Source organism: Lycium barbarum, chromosome 3 (assembly GCF_019175385.1).
Source record: "Lycium barbarum isolate Lr01 chromosome 3, ASM1917538v2, whole genome shotgun sequence".
NCBI lineage: Eukaryota > Viridiplantae > Streptophyta > Magnoliopsida > Solanales > Solanaceae > Lycium > Lycium barbarum.
This window is the reverse complement of record NC_083339.1, coordinates 109,316,649-109,342,057: the sequence shown is the minus strand read 5'-3', so window position 1 is coordinate 109,342,057 and position 25,409 is coordinate 109,316,649. Positions and strand designations below refer to the sequence as shown.

Sequence of the window (25,409 nt, the reverse complement as noted above, 5' to 3'; positions counted from 1 at the left end):
AACGGTAAATTAAAAAAAAAAAAAAGACAATCCCACGGACAACAACAACCAACCTAATAGAATTCCATCCCAACTTCATACCCGAAGGCCTAGAATGCTTTCATGGTCAATATCTAACTCCTACATATGCTTCACTAATTGGAGTCTAATCGAAAGGTAAACCGTAACCTACCCCGATTCCGAGCGGGTGCCACGAACTATCCAACTTGAGCCTTGCCTTTTCAGAGAGCTTCCGAATGATCAAAGTCTATTCAACAACACATTCTATATTAGAAATGGAGACTAATGATACTCATAAAGCTACAATACTATTCGAATCGAAAGTAACCTTTTAAAAGAGGGAAAATGGGCACATAAGGGCAAAATAGGAGTTTTAGGTAAAAATCGGTTAATCCAAACATAAGAAGTCTAATACTAACCTTCAATTGCTAATTAGACTGAATCAATCATCAATTACAACCTTAAATCGGAAACCCTCAAATTTCATAGAAACCCTAACTTCCATAACCATAAACCACGAAATTAGAATGATTCAACTAAGTAACTACTTAATTCAAGAATTCATGACTAGATTAAACAAGATTTACCAAACAAAACCCCAATTTCATAGCATAAGATCCCAAGATGATAACTTTGAGTCTACAATTTACTTTCCAACTAACCCCCTAAATACCACTATGAGTTCTAACTTAGGAATTAAATAAACACTAGACGGCCCGTGCCCATGCTATGCACGGGCATACTCAGAACATCGTTGTACTAATGAGATCCAAATAAAAGAGACATCATCAAACTAAATATTAAGATAATATGCTTCATATTATATACATTCAGTTATGGAACAAAGTTATACAACTATACTTTGAGCTTGCTAGAAAGGCAAAAGCAGTAAAACGTACGTGGCCCATTTATGTATGAGGCATGCCACGGTTGTGTGAAATCTGATTTTTAGCAGCTGCAGTTGATAAGTCAGTATTTCAGTTGGGTATCCATAAAGGAAAGGTTTGTTTGAGACCAATCAGCTCTGATGGGTCGAAGGAAATGGGGATAGCTTCTCCTTTCATGACCTGAAAAGAAAAGTTGAAGAGGTTCAGTCTAAAAAGAAGAAAACTTAGTTACAAATCCTTTAATTCAATTCATATCCTCAGAAAACCGTAATGCTGTTCTAGATTTGAAACTTATGCTAATAAGCCCTCATCAATACCTGGAAATTTGCAGTACAACCATAATGATAGTATTTTGAAACTACCAATGTTCACTGAAAACAGTTTCAAATGATAGAAGGCAAAGAATGATTCTTTGGCTAAAGCTTTTGCAAAGTGAGGTCAAGTCACTTAGCCCTAAAAGGAGTTGCAAAATAAAAATAGAGGACAAATCCATTTAGTTTCAGTCTAATAATACACAATGAAATGAGTTGCAGATTGTAAAACAATACTAAATTGTGCATTTCAAGTTAAATCATGAGCAACAAACTTAAAGAGAAGTGTGATGTTGCTAGTGTTTTATTTAGACATGGATGCGGATAGTAAATCTGGAAAGAAAGGATGGAAGTTGAAAATAGAATCATTAAAAAAGTTACGGATAGTTAGCATGTAAAAATTGCTAAAGGACTGAAGCTGAAAAAGCATTAGAGACATGATCTGAAGATACCAAAATACAATCAATAATTGAGGAGACCAAAATATACTCCATAAATTTCATACCTTTTCAACATCATTAACCTATGTATCCTTTTGTGTCTTATGTATTTCACGTACCAACCAGTAATGGACCAATTATGAACCAAATTTCATAAAGAGAGTTCTGCAACAACCAGATCTGCTTCATTTACGAACTCATAAATTTGCTTATATTAAACCTATCCCATCCTATCCATGCATTCCCTGGAATAGATGTAACTATATACATATGCCTTTTAGGCAACTAATGTTTATCATTTCATTTCTATATCACCATTTCTTCGATTCTCTCATCATATCATTAAAAATAACATTTAGCAAACGAAATCACAATATGGAACAACAAAAGAAAGGCAACATATTCTTCAGACAAAAGAATTAGGATGTCTATAATTACACATAAATCAGAATTTTCATTCGTAAATAAAGGATCTTTAGTTATTATGACCTACCATATGTGTCATTCATAGTGATATAAAGCAAGAAAGTTAACCTCGAGTAATGCCTTCTGAGACATTTTACATGACTGCACGTTACACCAAAAAACTGGACATTCTGCTGAATTGTTGGCAAAGAGTGCTATAATTCTCCTCGTGTCCTTGCATTTAAAAGCATGAATTACACCCATTTCGTTCTTCTTCAACACTCTTGTTCCACCTCTTAGGCCTAATACTTGTGATCCCCACATACTCTGACTAAGGGCTTACACACTTTCTTCGGCGGAATCGAGAAGGTTTCTTGTAATTACCGAGGAGAGTTACCAAGGGGAGTACCTCTTCAATCATAATCACGGTCGCCCTACCACTACATGATGGTAGTTTAGACTGTTACGACAACTTAAAAAAAGAAGAGAACATTGGTGTCATTTGTGTTGGCCAAATATCAATTTAACCAAAAATCATTTTAAACAAAAGAAAATGTGTTCCTGACCCAACCATCCTATACCCCACCTATCTCCAACATCATAAATCTTAAAAATACACCGTCCGCCTATTCTTTTTGTAAAGTAAACATACAAGAGGTAGCTGATCAGTTTACCAGCTATCATACAACACGAAAAGTTTATTAGTTTCAACTCCTTAACACTCAACCTTCTAATTACTAACTGATTAATAGATATCTATTCAAGAGCCTTGAACTTTGAGGATTTCCATTGCTATAGAAACCTTGATTTGACTTTGAGCTGCTCCAAGTGCTCGATCTTTATGTAAACAAATTCACATCAAGAATTTAAATTCAATTAAATTTTGCTCTTTATATCCATTTGCAGCGTGTTATACACATGTTATTAAAACAAAATTAGCTTATCTTAAGATGATAACTTAACATCATTCTTTCAATAGTATCATAACTCATGGCATTTCAATTATAATCATATTGTAGTTCATACTTATCACCATACTCTTTAAATTGTAAATATCGTTTGGTTTAACAAACTACTCTCACTTTAAAATAGTAAAAGCATTTTGAAGGGACGAACAAAGTTATTATAATAAATGATCTGATAAACTTATACCCGAGTCTAGCTCATAAACGATGCCCAGTAGAAGTGTACTCCTGGGTTCAAATGATCTAATGAATTTGCCGCCGATTCTAGCTCGCAAACGATGCCCCGTAAAAGCTTACTCCTTGGTCTGATTAATCTAATAAATTTGTACCCGATTCTAGCTCGCAAAAGTTGCCCAGTAAATATGTAATCCTTGGTCTAAATGATCTAATAAATTTATACCTGATTCTACCTCGCACACGATGCCCACTAAAAGTGTACTCCTTCATACCCCTTTCAACAAATTTCTCCTTTATGTAGACTATATAATAGACGTAATCATTTGAAAAAGAACTTAACAAAAATAGTTAGATCTAAGTTCTTGGACAAAAGGGGTATATTGAAAGACATAGTAAAACCATATGGAACAGAAAGCAAATGGAAGCAACTGCACCGTATGCAATACAAGAGACATAAGGGGGAAACCAAATAAGAGTGACAGTGAGGAACAGGAAAAGTGATCAATATCTTGCGCAGGTTCACAAGAATCCAAACTTTCCACTTGAGCAAGATAACACGTCATTACAGCAGAATTTGAGCAATCTAGCAGCATATCTCCCAAGAGTTGCACCAGTAAAAACGATGTCTATAAGGATTTAAGAAAGAAGGAAATTCGTCTTCTTTAAAGCTAAAACTTATGTTCATGTTCAATTGATAAGAGTCACTGTCAAAATCAAATGAAGAATGAGGACACTGATACATGATATCTACTTTTGGTTTGACAAGGTTATATATAGTTTTTCTTGTAGACACAAAGTTCGACAAAATGTAATAGTAGCTCAGTAAAAATACAGAACACAAGAAATGGAACACATTCTAACATGCTTTTATAACACACCAATGTATCTTTAGAGCACATGTGGAGAAAGAAAAGCAACAAAAAAATATCTAGTTGTTTCAGGCATATATTCAAACGCCTTGGGTTCATCAGTCTGCACAATTCTACAATAGCACAACCCAATTCACGCAAAGTACAATAAGCACACATGCAACAATTAACAATACTGGATACTCGATCGAATGATGTCTTCTTATGAAAATTCTAGCTCTGGCACAAAACCCAACAACTTCTCCACCAGAGTTGAGCCCATGATCAACAATTGAAGAATCTCCAAAGATTATATTTCACAAATAACTCAAACTACAGTTATACTTAAGAAACATAAATTCATACACGGTCATAAGTATGTTTAACGGTAGATATTCAACACTTGAAGAAATTTAGGAGTTCAAAAGAGATAAAAAGAACCTCATAAATTGGCCAGCCCGAAAAATGTCTAAACCATCACAACATCATATGACATATCTGATTCCTCTGAATGCTCCAAACACTGCATAACACCAAAAATCAAGAAAACTTAACTGAGAAGTCATGGAAGGTCAAAAAAAAAAAACACCATGAAAACCCACAGAAGTAACGATGTAGAGGAAAAAGAAATAGAGATATAGGTTCAGGAAGAACAAAGGAAGTGAAGGCAGCTGTCCCAATAAACCAAGTGATGAAACACGTGTCAACTAAATATAAAATTAAGACCGCTTACTGAAATGCTTACATAGTTGATCATATTAACGAAAATTCCCTTCGTCGTACCAGGGGCCTTCACTTATTAATAGTAGAAATAAACAAGGTCAAAGGAACTTACTCAAAGATGATACAACTCCAAATTTCTTCAAATCGCCTCTATAACTCTTAGGTTTTCAATTTAGTGAATGAAAGAAGGATGGTTCGAATTGGAAAATATATAGGAAATTTATTCAGCGATCCCCGCTTTCGCAGACAAGGATCCGCTTACGCGCTCCCTGCTTTTGCGGACAAGGATCCACTTACGCACTACCGCCTCGGCAGATACTCGTCCGCTGAGGTGAACCTCATTAATGACAAGGCATCTCACGTCTGTGGGAAAAGTCTCGCAGAGGCGAAGACCATCACGCAAAGACAGGACACCGAAAAACCAGATTTTCTGATTTTTACCAAGTTCCACCCTAAATTCCGACATCCACCCGAGACCTCCTGGGTACAAACTGAACATGCAGACACATATAAAAACACGCTACAAACTCAACCGTGGCCTCAAAATTCCCAACGGAGGTCACCTTAACTCGGTCCATCCCCAAATGGCAAAAACCAAGTTTCTAACCAAGGTTACAAAATTCTCCCGAAAGCCTCAAGAACCGAACCAAACATCCCACCAAGTCATAACGACCCTCCGGACCTCATGGAATCTACGAAATTCCTAAAAAGATCCGTTTACCCAAAAGTCAATTATTGGTCAAGCATTTTCCACTTTAAGGTTCTACTTCCTCAAATCCTATCAAAACTCGCCCGATAACCTCAGGAATCATGTCGCCCATCCCCTGGGTCAAAATCACACTAACACGACTCAGGGAAAGGTCAATGGGGATAAAAGGGTCAAAACGCACGTAACAAATAAACGGGTCGTTACATTATATACCAATTAAACAATCGTTTGTCCCTGAACAGAGAAGAAAGGGAACGGAGGAAAGGTACCTGAGTCGATGAAAAGCTAGGGATATCTCTCTCTCATATCTGCCTCGATCTCCCAAGTAGCCTCCTCAACTGGTCGATGCTCGGTGCTTCCATTGTACCTTCACTGACGCAATCTCCTTAGACCTCAACTTACTCACCTGCCTATCCAAAATCACTATCAGCTCTTTCTCGGAGGACAGATTCTGGTCTAACAATATCGAATCCCATTGAATGATATAAGAACCGTATGAATGGTACTTTTTCAGCATAGAAACATGGAATACCGGATGAACACTTGATGAGCTTGGTGACAAAGCTAACTCGTAAGCCACCTCTCCAACACGACGGAGAATCTTGAAAGGACCAATAAATCTCGGACTAAACTTTCCTTTTTTCCCAAATCGCATCACACCTTTCATGGTTGAAACCTTCAACAGAACCTGCTTGCCAACGATAAACTCTAAATGACGAACCTTCCGATTCGCATACTCTGGGCTGCCATGTCACGACCCAACCCGTTATTACTGACGCCCACACTAACTCCAAGTGGGCGAACTAATAAGCTTAACCATCTACTCATTCAAGTCCATTTTTACTTAGTTAATTCATTCAGTTACCAATTAATTAAACGCAAGATTTATCCAAAGTAGTCATGCCATAAAAAAATAATGTAAATGCTGAAGTTCTAACTATCAACCCCAAAATCCGAAAGTCACCGTACAGGGACTCTAATCCAAAACATGTCTAAGGAATCCATATTGTCTGAAATAAATAAACATCAATGTCTGGAATGGAACTAGACATTAAATAAAGGACAATCTTCGGGCGGCCTGGCACGGACAGAGGCTTACCCTCAATCTGTCAGCAAATGGCCTCAAGCTAAATATGAGGTTGAGTAGCAGTCTCTGGATCACAATCTGCACTCAAAAGAATGCAACAAGGTAGTATCAGTACAAACACTATGTACCAGTAGATATCATAGGCCGACTAAAATTAGTATCATGCATGAATCATAAAATCAATAAAATAGACAGACCAGTCAACAACACATAATTAGGTAACTAAAAATCAAGTCACTAATGATATTAACAATCAAGTCCGTCAATGATATTAACAATCAAGTCAACAGAAGCAAGTAATGGAATAAACCTCACCACAACATTCTCACTTACGCAGTCACTGATCACTTGTGCACATACATGCTAATTGGTGTCTTTGCCTAATAGCTATGACCTGTAGGGGACCCATGGTGTCCATGTACCCTCGCTCCGGAATCTTAGCTCGGATCACGAGTCTTTAACTTAGGCCACATCCTCACCCCCTGTCAAATGTGCCCAAAATCTAGGTCACATCCTTACCCCCTTTCAAATGTGCCTTTTCATATATATATATATATATATTGTCACATCACTTTTAATGAGCGATTATCAAGTAGTATATCATTTTCATCAAGAAGATCATATTAACTTCTCACCACGATTGTCATCAAATTATAGATCACCACACATCGAATAATGGCATTTAGCGCACTTTACCACTCAATCAATAACATATAGGAATCTCAACCACACATTATGCTCGAAGACTAGACATGCTTTCTCCTATCAACCTCATAACACATACAATCAACTAATCAAAGTCTAACTTAATTAAACCGTAACCTACCTCAACTGCAGAGCTGGAACAATGCGAATCACTCTGCTATAGCCTTTCCCTTCCATAACACCTCGGAATGCTCAAAGTCTAGCAATTAAGATGCTAAATAAGTCACAATCACTCTAGTCAACAATATTACTTCAATGAACACCCTTCCACTTTACCCTTTTCTAATGGGTGACTGCTTACTAGGGGTGTGTTTGGTCTGGAGGAAAACATTTTCCTTTCCAATTTTCGCATGTTCATTTGGTAAAAAATTTTGAAAAATATTTTCTTTAGGAAAACAAGTTCCTCAAAAATGGAGAAAATGACTTCCTTAATAAAACTAGGGAAAACAAGTCCACAAGTATTTTGTACTACCCCACCCACCCCTCCCCTAATTTTTTTTTAAAATTTTCTTTTGGGTTTCTACACCACCACACCCCCACCCCCCACGACCACCCCCTCCCGACGCCCCACTACCCCCTCCAAAAAAATTATTTTTTAAAAAAGTTTTCTTTTTTTATTCTCCACACCCCCCCCCCCCCCCCGCACACACACCCTAAATTTTCTACTTCCTATTTAGTTTTACCTTAATTAAAAAAATTACAAAATTGAAAGTTTGCGTGGTTATTGGAGGGGGTGGTGGGGTTGTGCGGGTGAGTGGTGTAAAAGCCCAAAAAAAGTAACTTTTAAAACTTCTTTTAAGAAATTTTTTTTGGGGGCGGGGGGTTGTGATGGTGTAGAAAATCAAGAAAAGAAAATTTAAAACTTCAAAAAAAAAAAAAACATCTGGGGTGGGTGGTTGTGGGGGTTGGTGTGGTATGGGTCCACGCAGAAAAAAATTAATACTTCAAAAAAATTTAGGGGTGGGGGTGGTATGGGGTGGAGTTGTGAGGCTTGGGTGGGTATTTTCTTAAAAATATTTTCTACAAACCAAACGAACATGAGAAAATAAGTAAGAAATTCACTTATTTCCCTCTACCCAAACGAACATGAGAAAATAAGTAGAAATTCACTTGTTTTCTAAGAACATATTTTCCAGAAAAACATTTTCCTTGGAAAACATTTTCCTCCATACCGAACACACCCTAGGGGTAAATCATCCTAACATTAGCCTTAGCAACCATAAACTCTCAATTCATAACGTTATTCCTTCAGGTTATCTCTTACAAGCAATTTCTATGGTCAAGTTACCATCTTTATGAAACTCTAAGTCTCAATTCACTTTGTTCATGTCTCCAATGGTTCAATTTTTGATTAGAAAGTGATAACCCAAGCCTTTAGAAGATAATCACACAATAATATTCATAACCTACCAACTATTAAAGGTCTATTAAGTTCTAGGATTACTAGTCTCAATTCACCATTGTAGACCCATTAGACTGATGATAATCTTAGAAATGAATGCGTAATGAAGGAAGGAAGTGTTGAGACTTACCTCTCAAGAATATTCTTGCCCTAGCCTTAGAATTTCGCCCTAGGTGCTCCTTGGAAATTGTGTTGGAGTTTTATGAAAAAAGAATTCGGAATAAGTGTTTAAAAACACGGCTTACTGTCCTCGTCGACCGCTGCGGCGGTCATTCTGTCTGCTGCAGGGCTCGCTGTAGTAGACACCAACTATCGTCCACTTCCGATGTGGCGATCACGGACCCACCACAGCGCAAGCGCTATAGCGGTCCTATGTCCGCTATAGTAGACACCCCCATTTCCTATATGTCTGCGACGACGAGGGTCACGCTGCTACATCCGCCCTACCGCAGCGGCACTCTGCCCGCTGCAGCGGTGCCACTGAACCAGTGGGCTAGCTAATTCCACCAGTTTTTAACTCTACCACACAACACTTTATGTGAGTCCTCACAAACACGAACAAAACATGCACATTAATGTAAAAACACCATACAGACTCACCCTTGGCCTCAGAATCCCCAACGGAGGTCTAATTTCCTACGTCACCCCAAAATGGACTCAACACAACCAAAAAATAATTACAAACAAGTCAAGTTTTCTGTTCTTAGACTTCTACATTTGAGTTTCTATTAGCTCATTCTACCCTTGGAAGGGTTGTATTTGGTAGGGTGATCCTAGATTTTCATAACGACCGGAAGGGTCGTTACATCATGTACCAATTAAAATATCATTCGTCCCCAAACGGATAAGGATGAGGAATCTTGGAAAAAGGTACCTATCTCCGCGAAAAGCTAAGGATACTTGCTACGCATATCCGATTCTGTTTCCCAAGTAGCCTCCTCAACTGGACGGTTCCTCTACTGAACTTTCACGGAGGCTATTTCCTTCGACCTCAACTTACAAACTTCTCTATCTAAGATAGCAGTAGGCTTTTCCTCATAAGTCAAGTTCTCATCTAGTAAGACCGAATCCCAACGGATTATGTACGAACCGTTGCCATGATACTTCTTCAACATCGAAATGTGAAATACCGGATGAACACCTGATAAGCCCAAAGGTAAAGCTAACTCATAAGCTACCTCCCCCACTTGAGAATCTCAAATGGACCAATAAATCTTGGGCTAAGCTTGCCCCTCTTCCCAAACCTCATTACACCCTTCATGGGTGAAATTTTCAACAAGACTTGCTCTCCCTCCATAAACTCAAGATCTCGGACCTTTCTGTCCGCATACTCCTTTTGCCTACTCTGTGCTGCCAAAAGCTTAGCTTGAATCAACTTCACCTTCTTTAATGACTCTCCCAGAAGGTCCGCACTCCAAGGTCTCACCTCAAACACATTGAACCAATCAATAGGAGACCTACACCTCCTCCCATAAAAAGCCTCAAATGGAGCCATGTCGATGCTCGAGTGGTAGCTATTGTTATATGCGAACTCTGCCAATGGTAAGAACTAGTCCCAGTGACCACCAAAATCTATCACACAAGCCCGAAGCAGATCCTCAAAAACTTGAATAGTCCGCTCGGACTGCTCGTCAGTCTGGGGGTGGAAAGCTGTGCTAAGGTCCAACCTGATACCCAATTCCAAATGCAGATGCTTCCAAAACCGAGATGTAAACGTCGTGCCCCTATTGGATACGATGGAAATTAGAACCATATGTAGTCTAACCTCACGAATGTAGATCTTGGCTATTTTTTTAGCGTTATAAGTTATCTGAATCGGAATAAAATGAGCAGACTTAGTCAACCTGTCAACAATAACCCATATAGAATCAAACTTCCCCAACGTCTTCGGAAGACCAACCACGAAATCCATTGCTATTCTTTCCCACTTCCACTCAGGGATGGGCATCCTCTGAAGTGTACCCCCAGGTTTCTGATGTTCATACTTCACCTGGTGGCAGTTCAAACATTGAGCAACAAACTCCACTATGTCATGCTTCATCCTAGCCCACCAGTAATGTTGTCTCAGGTCTCGATACATCTTAGTAGTGCCAGGATGAATGGAATACCTCAAATTGTGAGCCTGTGCTAGAATAGTCTTGATCAAATCACCCACACGTGGCACACAAACTTGCCCCTTAATCCGTAACACCCATTCTTCATCGATCATGGCCTCCTTGGCCTCACCACGTAACAACTTGTCACGAATTTTACACAACTTAGCATCCTCAAACTGTTTAGCCTTAATCTGCTCCAGAAATGATGACCTAGCCTCAACACAAGCCAATAATCTGCCTGTGCTAGATATATCTATCCTCATAAAACTGTTAGCCAGAGTCTGAACCTCTCTAGCTAACGAGCCAGACTTGCCATACTGGCCGACTTCCTACTCTATACGTCGGCCACCACATTCGCCTTACCAGGATGATATAGAATGGTGATGTAATAATCCTTCAGCAACTCCATCCATCTCCGCTGCCTAGAGTTAAGATTCCTCTGAGTGAACACATGCTACAAGCTGCGATGATCAGTGTACACCTCACAACGGACACCATACAAGCAGTGCCTCTAGATTTTCAGCGCAAACACCACTGCTGCCAATTCTAAGTCATGAGTAGGATAATTCTTCTCATGCACTTTCAACTGTCTAGAAGTGTAAGAAATTACCTTCTTTTCCTGCATCAAAATAGCACCTAAACCAGAGCGTGAAACATCACAATAAACAACAAAATTCTTGCCCGCTACGAGCAATGAATATGAGCTATCATCAACAAGGTCTCGAGCTTTTGAAATCTCTTCTCACACTCGTCGAACCACTGGAACAGTACCTCTTTCTGAGTCAAACGGGTCAAATGAGAAGCAATAGAGGAAAACCCCTTCACAAACCGACGATAATAGCTTACCAGACCCACGAAACTACGAATTTCGGTCACTGACGTAGGCCTAGCCCAATCCCTAGCTGCTTGAATTTTCTGCGGATCCACTATATTACCCTCCTTCGAAATTACATGCCCCAAGAATGACACAGAAGAACAACCAAATTCACACTTGGAGAACTTGGCATACAACTTGTTTTCCCACAATACTCCAAGAGCAATCCTCAAATGTTTCTCATGATCTTCTTTACTTCTAAAATACACCAGGATATCATCAATGAACACTATCACAAAAAAATCTAAATAGGGCTTAAAAACACTATTCAACAAATCCACGAACGAAGCTGGGGCATTAGTAAGCCCGAAGGACATAACCAAGAACTTATAGTGTCCATACCTGGTCCTGAAGGCTATTTTAGGAACATCTTTTGCCTGAATCTTTAATTGGTGATACCCTGACCTTAAGTCAATTTTAGAGAACACAGATGCTCCCTGAAGCTGATCAAACAAATCATCAATACGGGGGATAGGATACTTGTTTTGGATAGTAACTTTATTCAGCTGACGATAATCAATACACATGCGCATATACCCGTCCTTCTTTTTAGCAAACAACACACTCGGGTGAATAAACCCCTTACTCAAGAGATCCTTCAACTGCCCTTTCAATTCCCTTAACTCTGATGGCGCCATCCTACAGGGTGGAATAGAGATGGGACGAGTCCCTAGGTCTAAATCAATCCGAAAGTGAATCTCATGGTCAGGTGGCATACCTGGCAAGTCCGTGGGAAACACATCCGCAAACTCGCGTACCACTGGAACTGAATCAATAGGTGCAGTATTTGCGCTATGATTATTGGTGCCATGTTATGGGTAAATAGTGTAATTGTATAGTTATGGGTCATAAACCAAGAATGCCTAAGTCTATGGGCATTAGTTGTTATATGCTACTTTCTTGAATTGACTATTTAGTTGTTTTCATCACTTTATGGAATCTCGTACACTTGTGATAATCAAGTTGTTTAACCTATTTGAATCAGTTGACTGTTGTAAATTGGTTATTGAGATATTCATACTGTTATATAATTTATAATGCACATAAATTGTTTTGACTAGATGAGATCAGGGAGATCAAGGTTTCAAAGAAAGTGATGGTTATTCAGCCTAAAGGATTGGTTGATGGATATTTTGGCCTCATAAGGTCGGTTGCACAATTGTTAGGATAGGGCTACTCCTATGTACTCTAAGATTCTGGTTCTTAGAGCAACTACACAATAAGGTAATGTGGTGGAATAAAGTAAATTAACACAAGAATCTTTATGTGGAAAACTCCTTTGCTCAAAGGAGTCACAAACCACAACCTATCTCTTATAGGGCTTTCCTCAAACTTCACTAAATCAAGAGGTATTCAAAGGTTTACAATAACCTAAAGGACCTGTTTCTTTACAGTCTGTCTCTAACAACTATTTAACCAACAAACACCTATCACACAATACTCGTAAAGGTAACTAGATGCAACCACAGCAGAACCTACCCTAAACAACTAAAGAACTTAATGATAAATCTTGATAAGCTTTGGTTCTTTGTCGACTTGAAGTTTTCTCTCTTAAGACTAAGTGTTGATTGCGCTCACTTGGCCTCTCTTTGGAATATGGTGATTGTGGTTAATCTCCAAAAAGCTTGTTCATGTTGTGTATACATAGAAGTAGTTGTTGCCTCTTGAATGTAGAATCCACCCAAGTTTTGATTTCATAATTGTACCTGAAAAACAAACATTGTCTGACTTGGATCTTCCTGCTTTCCTTGTAAGTGCCTCAACTATTTTCTCCTACTTCAATGCTAATTCCATATTGATCAACTTATGGTACTTATGGAATTATTACCATAACCTGAAATCAATCTTTCATCGAATAGGACTTTGTCAATATTCCACCTTCTGTAGGATCAATCATGATTTGACTTTTATCGTGTTATCACTTTACTTTCCCACTTAATTGCATAATTGGTTTTAAACGGTTTTGACTTACCTACCGGATTGAGGAAAGCTGCGATCATGGCTATTGATTTTTGGTTCGTGACATTAGTCATCTTACAAAGCTTACACATTTTCATTAGGAGAGATAATATTCAATACCTTGACATATTTATCAAAAAAGACTCTCAAACCAGTCATTGTAAATCAACTTCTTTAATCACTTAATTCAAGCAAGAGTGGTTCAATGATTTTGTAAAAGAGGTTTAAATCATCCAAATATCTTCAGTAGAGGAGAATAGGCATGATCACACGATATTAAAGAATCGGTCATCTTAGAAGACCATAATAAAGAGTTGGAGCGTGTTTAAATCAAAGCTAATCGCACAACACCACTATAGTTGTTGATTTGTTTTTTTTAAAAAAACGTAAGTGTCAAATGAGTAAAAAAAAAATGGTTGTTTGTAATAGCTTTCTTAATTAGTGTTAAACATCACTATTACAATAATATATAAATCAAAAATTTATCGACGTTAAGTGGTTTTGGAACTTTCATCACTATTAGCATAATATATAAATCGAAAATTTATCCACGTTAAGTGGTATAGAACTCTCACCTTTTCATACCATCGCATTTTCAAAATCCCTTCTTGTCTTTACTCGCAATGCAATAAACTTGAATTGTCAAAACTGGATAAATGTAGTTCTACAAAGCAGTGAGAGTTACCTATTAAAGATGGGATTCAATTGAATTGCTTTCATGAAAAAAAATATACTTCAAAAATAGGATTTTTTTTAAAAAAAAAATCTATAGATTATTGATTTCCTTAACAAGTGGTAAATATTGTGTTATGTTAGTTTTTGAATTTCTTTACCGGAACTCCTGACTCTGTTACTGGTCAAAAAAGTACGGTCAAGAGGAGACATGTAAACGCGACAGAGAAATTTATCTTTTAGTTATTCATTTAATTGTGGATTTTTCCTCTAAGTTTTTCGGCCATTGCATTGCGGAAAAAAGTGAATGTTTCTCAATTCAACTTAGAATTGCGTTTTTATTTTGTTTATTATCTTTTGTAGTTTTAAATGAACGGTTACATGTATATTGTTTCAAGTGTGTCACAAATTTGTGAATTTCTATATATAAACAAGTTTAAAGAGAGGGGACGTGGAGTCTTCCATATCCCAAAATAGAAAATCAAAAACTTTATTTTAGAGCAAACTAACTAGTAAGAAAAATATTATTACCTCAATCACAATTTAATGTCCTACTTAATTTTGTATTGAATCTGATTGTTCAAATATTATGAAATCTGATTAACTATTTAAGAATTATTTGAATTTATTTGGTCAAAGTCTAGAAATTGTAGATATTTATTGCACTAAGTAGTGAATCTGATTGTTCAGATACAGATGTGATTAAATTTTTGAGAACCATTTAAATTTGTTTTGACATATTCAAGGAATTGTATACATTTATTGATCTAGCATAAGAATTAATATTACTAAATAATAAATTATCTTCCTAAAAATCTACTAAATATATTTTAACATTAATCATCAAAATGAAATAAGGCGAGTAATAAATTTGGAAAAGAGGAGTAATGTAATTACGAAGAAGTAGCTAGAAAAAGATATCAAGCACAATTTTAATTTTGTAGAAAATCGGTCACCTTAAATATATCATAAAAAAGCAGAATTATCATGTATTCTACTCAAATTAAAACACATGAAAAGCTACAATTTTTTTAAATAAGACATAAATGTCAAAGGTGAGAGAAATAAATGATAGATTTTAAAAAACTTTTTCAATTAGTGTTAAAATATCATTATTATCGCAACAATAAAAGAAATTTTTTCGCAATAATTGATTTAAAATTCTCATTTGTTCATACCATTGCACTTTAAAAGCCCTTCTCGTCCTTATTTGAAAAATGATGTATTTAAATTGCCAAAATTGAACAAATGTAATTTTCAAGAAATAACTCAGCAACCAAAAGTGCACATATAAAAGAGAGACGGACAGATTCGCTTCTTCATTTTGACTTCAAGTTTTCTGGGAAATATCTAAGTGGCCAAGAGGAGACAATTGAACCAATATAGGTGATACTATTTTGCTATTCACTTAATTCAAGTTTTTAAGGGAATATATAGATCAGTGGCCAAGAGGAGACATATAAACGTACGTGACTGAGACTATTTCAATTTGCTTACAATGAAGGATTCGAATTGGGTGATGGTGAGTTGGATTGTCCAAATCTCATTTTGTTACTTAAATTTATTTCTCTTTTTTACCCTTGTGTTCACCTATATATTGATGGTTTGATTTAGGAAGCGTCACTGCTTATCATAGATGCTAGCTCAGGTCTGCAATTCTCTTTTGATTTCTTTGCCCTTTTTTCCTGCTCTGAATTTCTGGACCATCTCTAATAAGTTTTGAAAGATTGATAACAAGATTGACAAATCCTTGATTTTTTCCTTTTCTTTTTCTCTTTTTTCCTTTTGTTTCATTTATACATTAAAGCATAACATGTATTGATATGCAGTGGTGGAGCCACATTGAGCAGTGGGGGAACCCCCTCGGCGGAAAAAAACACTATTTTTACAAGGTTAAAATTATTTTTTGTGTATACATAGTAGATGTTGAACCCCCTTAGGCTTCTTCGTAAGTTTACTTTTTTATATTTTGAACCCCTTCGGTGAAAATTCTGACTCCGCCATTGTTGATATGTATGGACAGTCTCATTCAAATACTATAATTATTGCATGTGCTCACATCTCACACAAAGCTTACAAAATTATATTTCGTTCAACTTGATTTAACACGTATTTGGTCCCACTTTTGCCTCCTTATTTTTGTGGTAAAATTGACTTTTTTTATGTTCCATTCTAGATTTTGATTGGTAAATTAATTTTTTCTAAGTCCAGTTCTAGATTTTTATTTGACGGGGATATGGATCAATGTTTTATGTCTTTGTTCCATAATCTTGTATAAATATATGTTAGATCTAATTTCAGTTTGATATAAGCAGCATAGCGATGATTGAAAAATAAGTTTCCCTTTTTCGATCCATAATTCATTTTTAAAAGCCTAAGTATTTTCTTTTGCTGATTTCTGTCATTTCATTTGTTACCAATTTTGAATTCAATAGCAGTGAGGGAAAATTTTATTTTGTGCGAGCATGAATAGTGAAATTTAAATAATTGGTTGATATTTCTATTTGTATTTAATTTCAGAGTATACATTCAATATGCTCGAATTACAAAAGACAGAGAAAGAGAATGCCAAGAAGAGCAAGAAATTTGAAGAACACAATGAAGGAAAATCTAGAAAGGACCAAGAGGGCTCTTTCAAGAAGACATTACCTACCAAACAAAAGCAACAGAGTATTCATGGTATGTAATTGATTAATTATCTACATCTTACAGTTGACTTATATTAATTGTTCTTTTTCATGTCCACTTTAAGAAATTAAGAAAGAATTATTAATTTCTTTTTAATTTTAATCTTATAATTAAATAATTTTTTCAAATTAATTGGAGTATTATTAGTCAAATTTAGATTGAGAAGGTTGTTTCTAGGGTTTCTTCAAGGTTGTGAAGCTTAGGAAGTTGGAGTTGAAGTGATTCTTGGATTCTTAGACCCCTCAAGGTATGTAAATGATTTCTACCCTTGAATTTGAGTTTATTATCAAGAGTTCTAGTGATTTTAAGTAGAGAGAGGATACTTATGGAAGTGGTAAGTTGATAAAGGTAATATAGTGATTTGGGGTTATTTTAAGAGATGATTGGAAATGGATTTAAGTATATTTTGATATATATATATATATATGTGTGTGTGTGTGTGTGTGTGTGTGTGTGTGTGTGTTGTCATTGTGTTGTGGGTATTGTGGTTGATGTTAGATTGAATGGGAAGTCGAAGGGTTGTTGAGCTTACAAGGGAAATGCTGTCCATAGTTTGTTAAGCTCTATATGTATTTAAAGATGATTAGTAAGCGAGACAAATAGTCTAATTAAGGCCTATGTTATCTTAATTGTAGACTTGCAAGTTCGAGAGGTAGAAGTTGGACGATTGGATATACTTCAAGGTATGTTAAGGCTATCCTTTCTTTCCTTTGGCATGATCCTGTGATACGAGCCAATAAGCGAGTAAGAGAGCTTCCATATTACTCTACTCTTAGAAGCATTAGGAGTACTTCAGTCTTTGATGTTCATATACTCCATTTATGAGTGTTCCTTCTGTTCATGGGTCCAGTTCTATGTATAGAGTTTATTCATGCATTACATTCATTATATATTTATCTATGTACATTGACCCGTGACTAGAAGGCGTTATATACGCGAATATTAGATTGGGTATAAAAAGAGAGATTGGCGTTATACACGCTTTACCACCTGATCAGCTGGTGCACCATGATGATGATATAGGGATCGGGCTGCACGTACCGCAGCAATGTATATGATGATGGCTGTAGAGAGGCTGATATGATATGATGGGATGCCATAGAGGCTTGATAGGCGTTATACACGCACATATATATAGATGTATGACCTTCATTGATAGGCATGGGGATGCATATTATACGCCCACAGAGGCATTGTCAGTTACAAAGATTTATGCAAATACATGCAGATACTAGTTCATACAAGTACATGCAGATAGTTATTTCAGCTTATGAGTTCAGATCCTATTCATGACTCTTACATATATGTGTTGTTCTTATGCCTTTCATACTCAGTACATTATCCGTACTGACTCCCCGTTGCTCGGGGGGTTGTGTTCATGCCCGCGGTACAAGTAGACAGACAGGTGGTCCAGCTTAGTAGGACTTTTATCCAGCAGTGATCAGTGCACTCCATTTGATCCGGAGTTACAGTCTATTTTGGTATGCCATTCTTTTGAGATGTATATAGATGGGTATGGCGGGGCCCTATCCCATCCTTCTACGGCTTTTATTCCAGTAGAGGTCTGTAGACAGTTGTATGTATTAGTCAGATGATGTAGCCTTGTCGGCTTCTATTATTTTGTGTACAGTATATGTAGCAGCCTAGCTGGCTTGCACTATTTTTTTTCCAGCATGTTTATGTATATACAAATTGTTCACAGTTCATGATATCGCCTATTTATGAGACCAGTTTAAGTCATTGTATGGGCCCTTGATGTTCAGTAAGATTCAAATATGAGTATAGGGGTGTTTGGTTGCTAGAGGTCAGACACTCGTCACGACTCATCGGTTTGGGTCGTGACATATAAAATGGTGACACAAAATGAGAGACTTGAAGAACAAAACGAAAGCAGTAAACAAACGGAGCAAGACGATTCTATTAAGGCAGAAATATCTCAAAATCAACAACAAGAAAAAGACGACATCAATGGTATTATATTTTATATATCCCAACTGAATCATACAAATAATATTTTTTCTAACTTTTTGGATGCAGGGGTAGATGCATATCCTAAGTTATAAATCTGTGGATCAGAGTATTATTTTCCATTACGCATAAGATAGCTTATAATTCATTTCATTTATCTATCATGTCGTCTTATTAATTTGGCAAAATATAATTTTCAGGTGATTTTGAGCTCAACATTGTCACAAGTAAAGAGAGTCTCTAGGATAATATAGATGATACTCTAAAGGACAATAACATTGATAGTGGCTTGAAACATCCCATAAGTATTGAAAAAGATGAAAATTATGACCGATTGAAGCAAGGAATACCAAGGAGCACAAACTTTCGTTCCATTATAAAGGTGATTATATTCATATATTATGTGTCTATTTACTTGCGGGGTAATTTTGCTAAAAACTAGACTATTATAATTAAGGTTTGTTCAACAAGTTTCCAGTATTGTTTAACAAAAGTTTATTATTCCTTACTCGTTTTAGCATTTCTTTTTGAAATTGGACAATATAAAAGATTGTTAAACTTATTTTAATTAGCTATCAAGTTCTCTTTCATTTCGCAGCGTACAAATACGCTCTCATCACATGAAGATGAATGTAATTGGAGTCGCCCAAGTACTTTAGAGAATAAGAAATTCAAAGTACACAATGAAGGCAAAACAGGAATGGACCAAGAGGGCACTTTTGAGGAGACACTACCTAATAAACAAAAACAAAAAGAAACACATGGTACATAATTAATTAATTAATTCTACATCTTATAATTGACTTATACTATCATTATTTTATTTTTCATTTGGCTATGCATGATTTTCAGGTGAGTTTGAGAGTCTTGGTAAAGATAGCCCGACGAATGACTCTATTCGTACCTTAATGGACTATAACGTTGATAATACTAATGACAAAAAAGATGAAGGCTATCCTGTAAATAAGGGAATATCAAAGAATACGACGTTTAATTCCCCTTTTGTCCTCTGCGAGGTGATTGGTCAACACTTATGTCTATTTACATGAATTTTTTGTTGAGCACGCTCATTATATTCCGCTGTATATTTTTCTATCTCCAATCATTTATAAAAGGATAAAATGAATTTATAGGTGATACAAAATGAGATATCTGAAGAATGCAACAGAAACGACATAAGAAAGGACCAAACGGATTCTTTCGAGGAGGTGCTGCCTAAAGGTGTCAACCGGTTCATTGTAACCGGTTTTAACCGGTAACCGAACCGGTTAAACCAGAACCGGAACCGGAACCGGTATAACCGGTTAACCGGATATTAGTTTACCGGTCCGGTTCCAATTTTTTTTTAACCGGAACCGGACCGGTTAAACCGGTTAAAATTAAAAAAAAAATAAAAAAAAAAAGGAAAGAGCCGTTGGGCCTCGGTAATGGACCGTTGGCAACGGTCCATTTGCAAAAATGACCGTTGCCAAACGGTCATTTTCTTAATTTTTGGCCCCCAATTGTATTTTTAACACTTTAACCCCTCCCCCACCCCTATATAAACCCTTCTTCATTTTCATTTCAATTCACTCTTCTTCATCTTTCTCTCAAATCTCAATCTCTCAATTATAGTTACTTTGCAATAATTAGCCACAAAGTCTTATTATAGTTTCAACTTTCAATTATTAATTTTGCAATTATAATATTGTTGGTGGAGTTGGTGATTTTGCAACAATCCGAAGTAGCTTTGGTGGATTTGCAATTCTAGCCGCCTTCGCTTTGTTGGAAATTAATCCGGCAATTTGGTACCTTCGTTCCAACTCTATCTTTAATTTTCGCAATTTAATTCTAGCAATTTATTTTTCGAAATTTAATTTACGCAATTTAATTCTAGCAATTTATTTTTCGAAATTTAATTTACGCAATTTAATTCTAGCAAATTTAATTTGTTGTAATTTATTTTCTTGTGATTTATTTGATTGTGATTTAAATTATTTCTATTTAATAATGTCAAAGAGATTAAGACGTGGTGCCGGTAGTAGTAGTTGTACTGTTAGGGGTGCACTTAATGAGGAAACATTTGTGGAAGAAACACCTAATTTAGGTATTGATGTTGGTGGAAATAATCCACTTTTAGGTCATGAGGCAATGCAACAACATTTTACCGACACTTTTAATGAAGACTTAGATGATGATGATGATGAAACACAACCCCCCGAAAATCCCATAGGAGATACAGGTCCTGCACAATCACATACACAAGACAAACCGCCTAGAACTCGTAAGCCAACAGCTAAAGTTTGGAAATTTATGACTAAGGATAGGGAAAACCAATCAGTTACATGTACCCTATGTGGACAAGTATTTAGTTTTAAGCAAGGAACTGGTAAGGATGGTGGAACGGGTACACTAAATGCTCATATGAGAACCAAACATATGGATATTTGGGGAGAACAAACGGGTTCAAATGTGGGGGGGATTCAAATGACGATAGACCCACGAACCGGTAGAAATTTTAAGTATGACAAGAAAAAAGAACGCGTAGAAATAGCTAAAATGGTAGCTTATGATTGTTTACCATTTTCCTTTCCCTCGGGTTTGGGGTTTGTTACTTACATTCAACGTTGTTATAACCCATTATTTGAGGGTATTCCTAGAAGTACTTGTAGAGCCGATGTTATAGATTTGTTTAAAAAATATAGATTTTATTTGCGCCATGTATTTAATTCTTTAAATTGTAATGTTTGTCTTACCGCTGATTTGGGTCTTAGTATTAACCATTTAGATTTTTTTGCTATTACATGTCATTGGGTTGATGACAACTGGGTTATGCAAAAAAGAATTATAGCTTTTTTATACGACGAAGGAAAAGGTCGTCATGATGGAAAATTTTTAGCCGATTCAATGTCTACTATAATGAGATTTTTTAACATTTATAGAAAAACACTTTGTATTGCTTTAGATAATGCTTCTAATAATACAAAGACAATTGGTCTTTTAAAAGAGAAATAAACCCTCCTCTAAGAAATATTTTTCATGTAAGATGTAGTTGTCACATTTTAAATTTAATTGTTAAAGATGGTCTTATGCATTTTGATGATTCTGTTCAAAAAGTTAGAAATGCTGTTGCGTTTCTTTTTTGTAATGCTAATAGGGGAAGAATTAGAGATTTTAAGAATGCTTGTGTGGAAAATAACCTTAGACATAGAAAAATTCAAGTAGAAATTGAGACTAGGTGGAACTACACTTACATTATGCTACAACAAGCATATGAGTATAGGATTCCCATACAACAAGTTCACAACAAGTATAATATTGATAGTGAGGATTGGTTAACTTTTAGGCATTGGGAAGATATTAAAGAATGTATTGAACTTTTAGAAAATTTTTATAATGCAACTCTTGCTTTTCTAGACAATTCTATCCCACGGTAACCGGAATTTTAGCCTACTTAGCGGAAATAGCTAGAGTTTTACAAGAGTATAAATATAAACCCGATTATCAAGTGGCTATTTTTGAAATGATAATCAAATTTAAGAAGTATTTTTTTCCCATCCCAACTTTATTTATATTGGGTTCCCTTTTAAATCCTTGTTTAAAAGTGTCTTATACTAAAAATTTGGTTAGTCAAATTTATACATTTTTAGAAATTGAAGAGGGAGTTCAACCATCTTTAGCTGAAGCCGATCTCGCTATTGATGATGAGTTTAGAAAAGTTTTTACTCATTATTCTAGTTTGGAAGAACGTGCTACACCCGTTGCTCCACGCCCTACTACTTCTCAGAGTAGCAAAAAGGGCTTGTCGGGTTTAAAAGTTTTACATTCACAACCAACTTCTTCTTCTACTGCAAACTTTGATGAATTTAACTTTTATTTGATGCAGCCAAATGTGGATATCAAGGATGACTTGGACGTCTTAGCATGGTGGAAGAAGTACAAGGCAAACTATCCGGTACTTTCAAGAATGGCTCGAGATATCCTTACGGTTCAAGTATCAACCGTGGCTTCGGAGAGCGCATTTAGCCAAGAAAGACAACAAATTGGAGACCATAGACATTCATTATCCGGCTTTAGCTTGCAAATACTAGTGTGCATTCGAGATTGGATTAGATCGGAGCGACGCAACCAAAACTCAGAAGCGGAGCAAGGCGAAGAGGAAGAAATTGAAGATTTGATAGCTAGTGGACCGGACCAAATGGAAGACTTTGAAGATATTTCCATGACCGAATATGATGTGGGGGAAATTAACGAAATGGTTCAAAATTGGTGATTTTATTATTCTACTATTTTTGTATAACTCATGTATTATTTGCAAGTTAAAAAAAAATACAACTTGCAAATAAATGTTATCCAAGAATGAATAAAATATATGGCTCATTGAGCTTTCTTCTATTTACTTGTGTTCATATTTTTACTTTTATTAAGTTAGGAATATAAGTATATATAGTATATAAGTAAGTATATATAGTATATAGTACATATATACAAGTATATATAGTATATAAGTAAGTATATATACTATATATATTAAGTTATACACATATATAAGTATATATAGTATATAAGTATATAAGTAAGTGTATATAGTATATAAGTAAGTATATATAGTATATAGTACATATATATAAGTATATATTAAGTATATATTGTATATATAGTAGATATGTATATATAGTATATATATTAAGTTATACCTATATATAGATATTAAGCTATACCTATATATAGTATATATATTAAGTTATACATATATATAGTATATATATTAAGTTATATATGTGTACGAAAAGCACTATTCTGTATTGCTGACTTGCTATTAGGCTGTTAGTCAGTAAATATTTAAACTTTAATTATAAAGTTGTATAACATATGTAAATATACCTACAATATACAAATAAATACTATAATATATATATATATATATATATAATACAAAAAACAAAAAAAAAATATTTTAACCAATCCAAACCGGACCGGTTCCGGTTTGGACTTTAAAACCGGTTAACCGGAACCGGTTAAACCGGAACCGGCCGGTTTCCTAACCGGTTCCCGGTCCAGTTCCGGTTGAAACCGGTTGACAGGCCTAGTGCTGCCTGACCAACAACAACAAGACATCAACGTCTTAAGGAATTTTACATCTTGCAATTGACACGTATGATAATTTTTTAATATTTTTGGTTGGAGAGTATATACTAATCCTAAATTTTAATCAACGATTGTAAAATAATTGAAACTCTTGACCTAAATAGCACACCACATAGGTGTAGCCTAATAGGCACCCATTAGATTGAAGCTCTAGTCCTTTTGAACTTATAATTTATTCCATGTGTATCATATCATCTCATTTGGTTGCATATCATTTTCAGAGTCTAAGCTCAACAGAGTCACGTGTGAAGATAGCCTTCTGGATAATACTGATCATATTTTAAACGACAATTACGCCAATTATAACTCAAAACTTTTGACAAGAGCCGAAAAAGGTAAAAACTACTGTATCACACAAGGAATACTGAGAAGTATAAAATTTCATTCCATCATTAACCTCTATAAGGTAATTCATATAAACCTTATGGCTATTTTCTTCTATTATTTTGATTATATCATTATGTTTTCTCGCACTCCACAGTGTACTAGCAGACTATCACCAGTTGAAGATGAATACAATTGGAATTTTCGAACCGAAAAAGATTCAAATATGAATCTCTCGACAAAACAAGATTCAATTACTATCATAACAAACAAAAAGAATGTTGGTTGTAAGAGAAAATGGAGCGAAAATCAAAAGGGCAACAGAGAAAAGGATGCTACGACTTCTTCCACCTAGTTCCAAGTTTATATTTTAATAATTTCTTTGAATGTTGAATTGTTTCAATTCATTTACGATTTTAAATTTAAGACGCCTTATAAACTTCAATTACTTCCTCAGTTGTTCTTTACTAGCTCCCCTTTACAAAGTTTTAATTTCAGAAGTCGTCAACAAAAATGGTGTGACCTCTCTCAAGGAAAAAAAAAATTTCACATTCAATATTTATACCAAATTAATAAATATAAGCTTTCTCGAAGTTCGTGAGAAGGCTCTAACTATACTACATCTAAATTCTGATCAGCTTCCTAGAAGATCGTTGAACTTATAACATCATTGGAGAAAAGTCATCAAACTAATTTTGTCTAACCATAAAAGCAATCAACCTTTCGTAGCGTGTTTTTATGTGTGTCTGTGTATGTGGTTTCTGAGCAGATGGCCTCGGGTATTAGTCGGGATTTCGGATTGCGATTGTGATTATTTTGGGGAAAATCTAGTTTTGGTGCCGCTTTAGAGGCACCCTTACAGTCTCAACTGTACCGCCATAGCGGTTAGATGGGCTGCCACAGCGGCCAAGTGAATTTGAGGGCTAACCGTCACGGTGGTCTGAATGACAGTCGCGGCAGCACCGCTGCCGCGGAAGCGGTATCGGGCTGGTTATTTCATTAACTGTGTATTAAAAGCCCTAAGTCCCTCATTATTTATTAT

The 25,409-nt window shown here is 35.8% G+C and overlaps 1 long non-coding RNA gene across 1 annotated transcript; it reads right to left on the bottom strand.

Annotated features, from left to right (window-relative positions):
• Window positions 1–794: 794 nt before the first annotated feature.
• LOC132633999 (uncharacterized) lies at window positions 795–2,889 on the bottom strand. Its single transcript, XR_009579991.1, has 2 exons — window positions 2,173–2,889; window positions 795–1,067 (listed from the first exon to the last, which is right to left on the bottom strand). It is a non-coding gene; the product is annotated as an uncharacterized LOC132633999 (long non-coding RNA).
• Window positions 2,890–25,409: the final 22,520 nt, after the last annotated feature.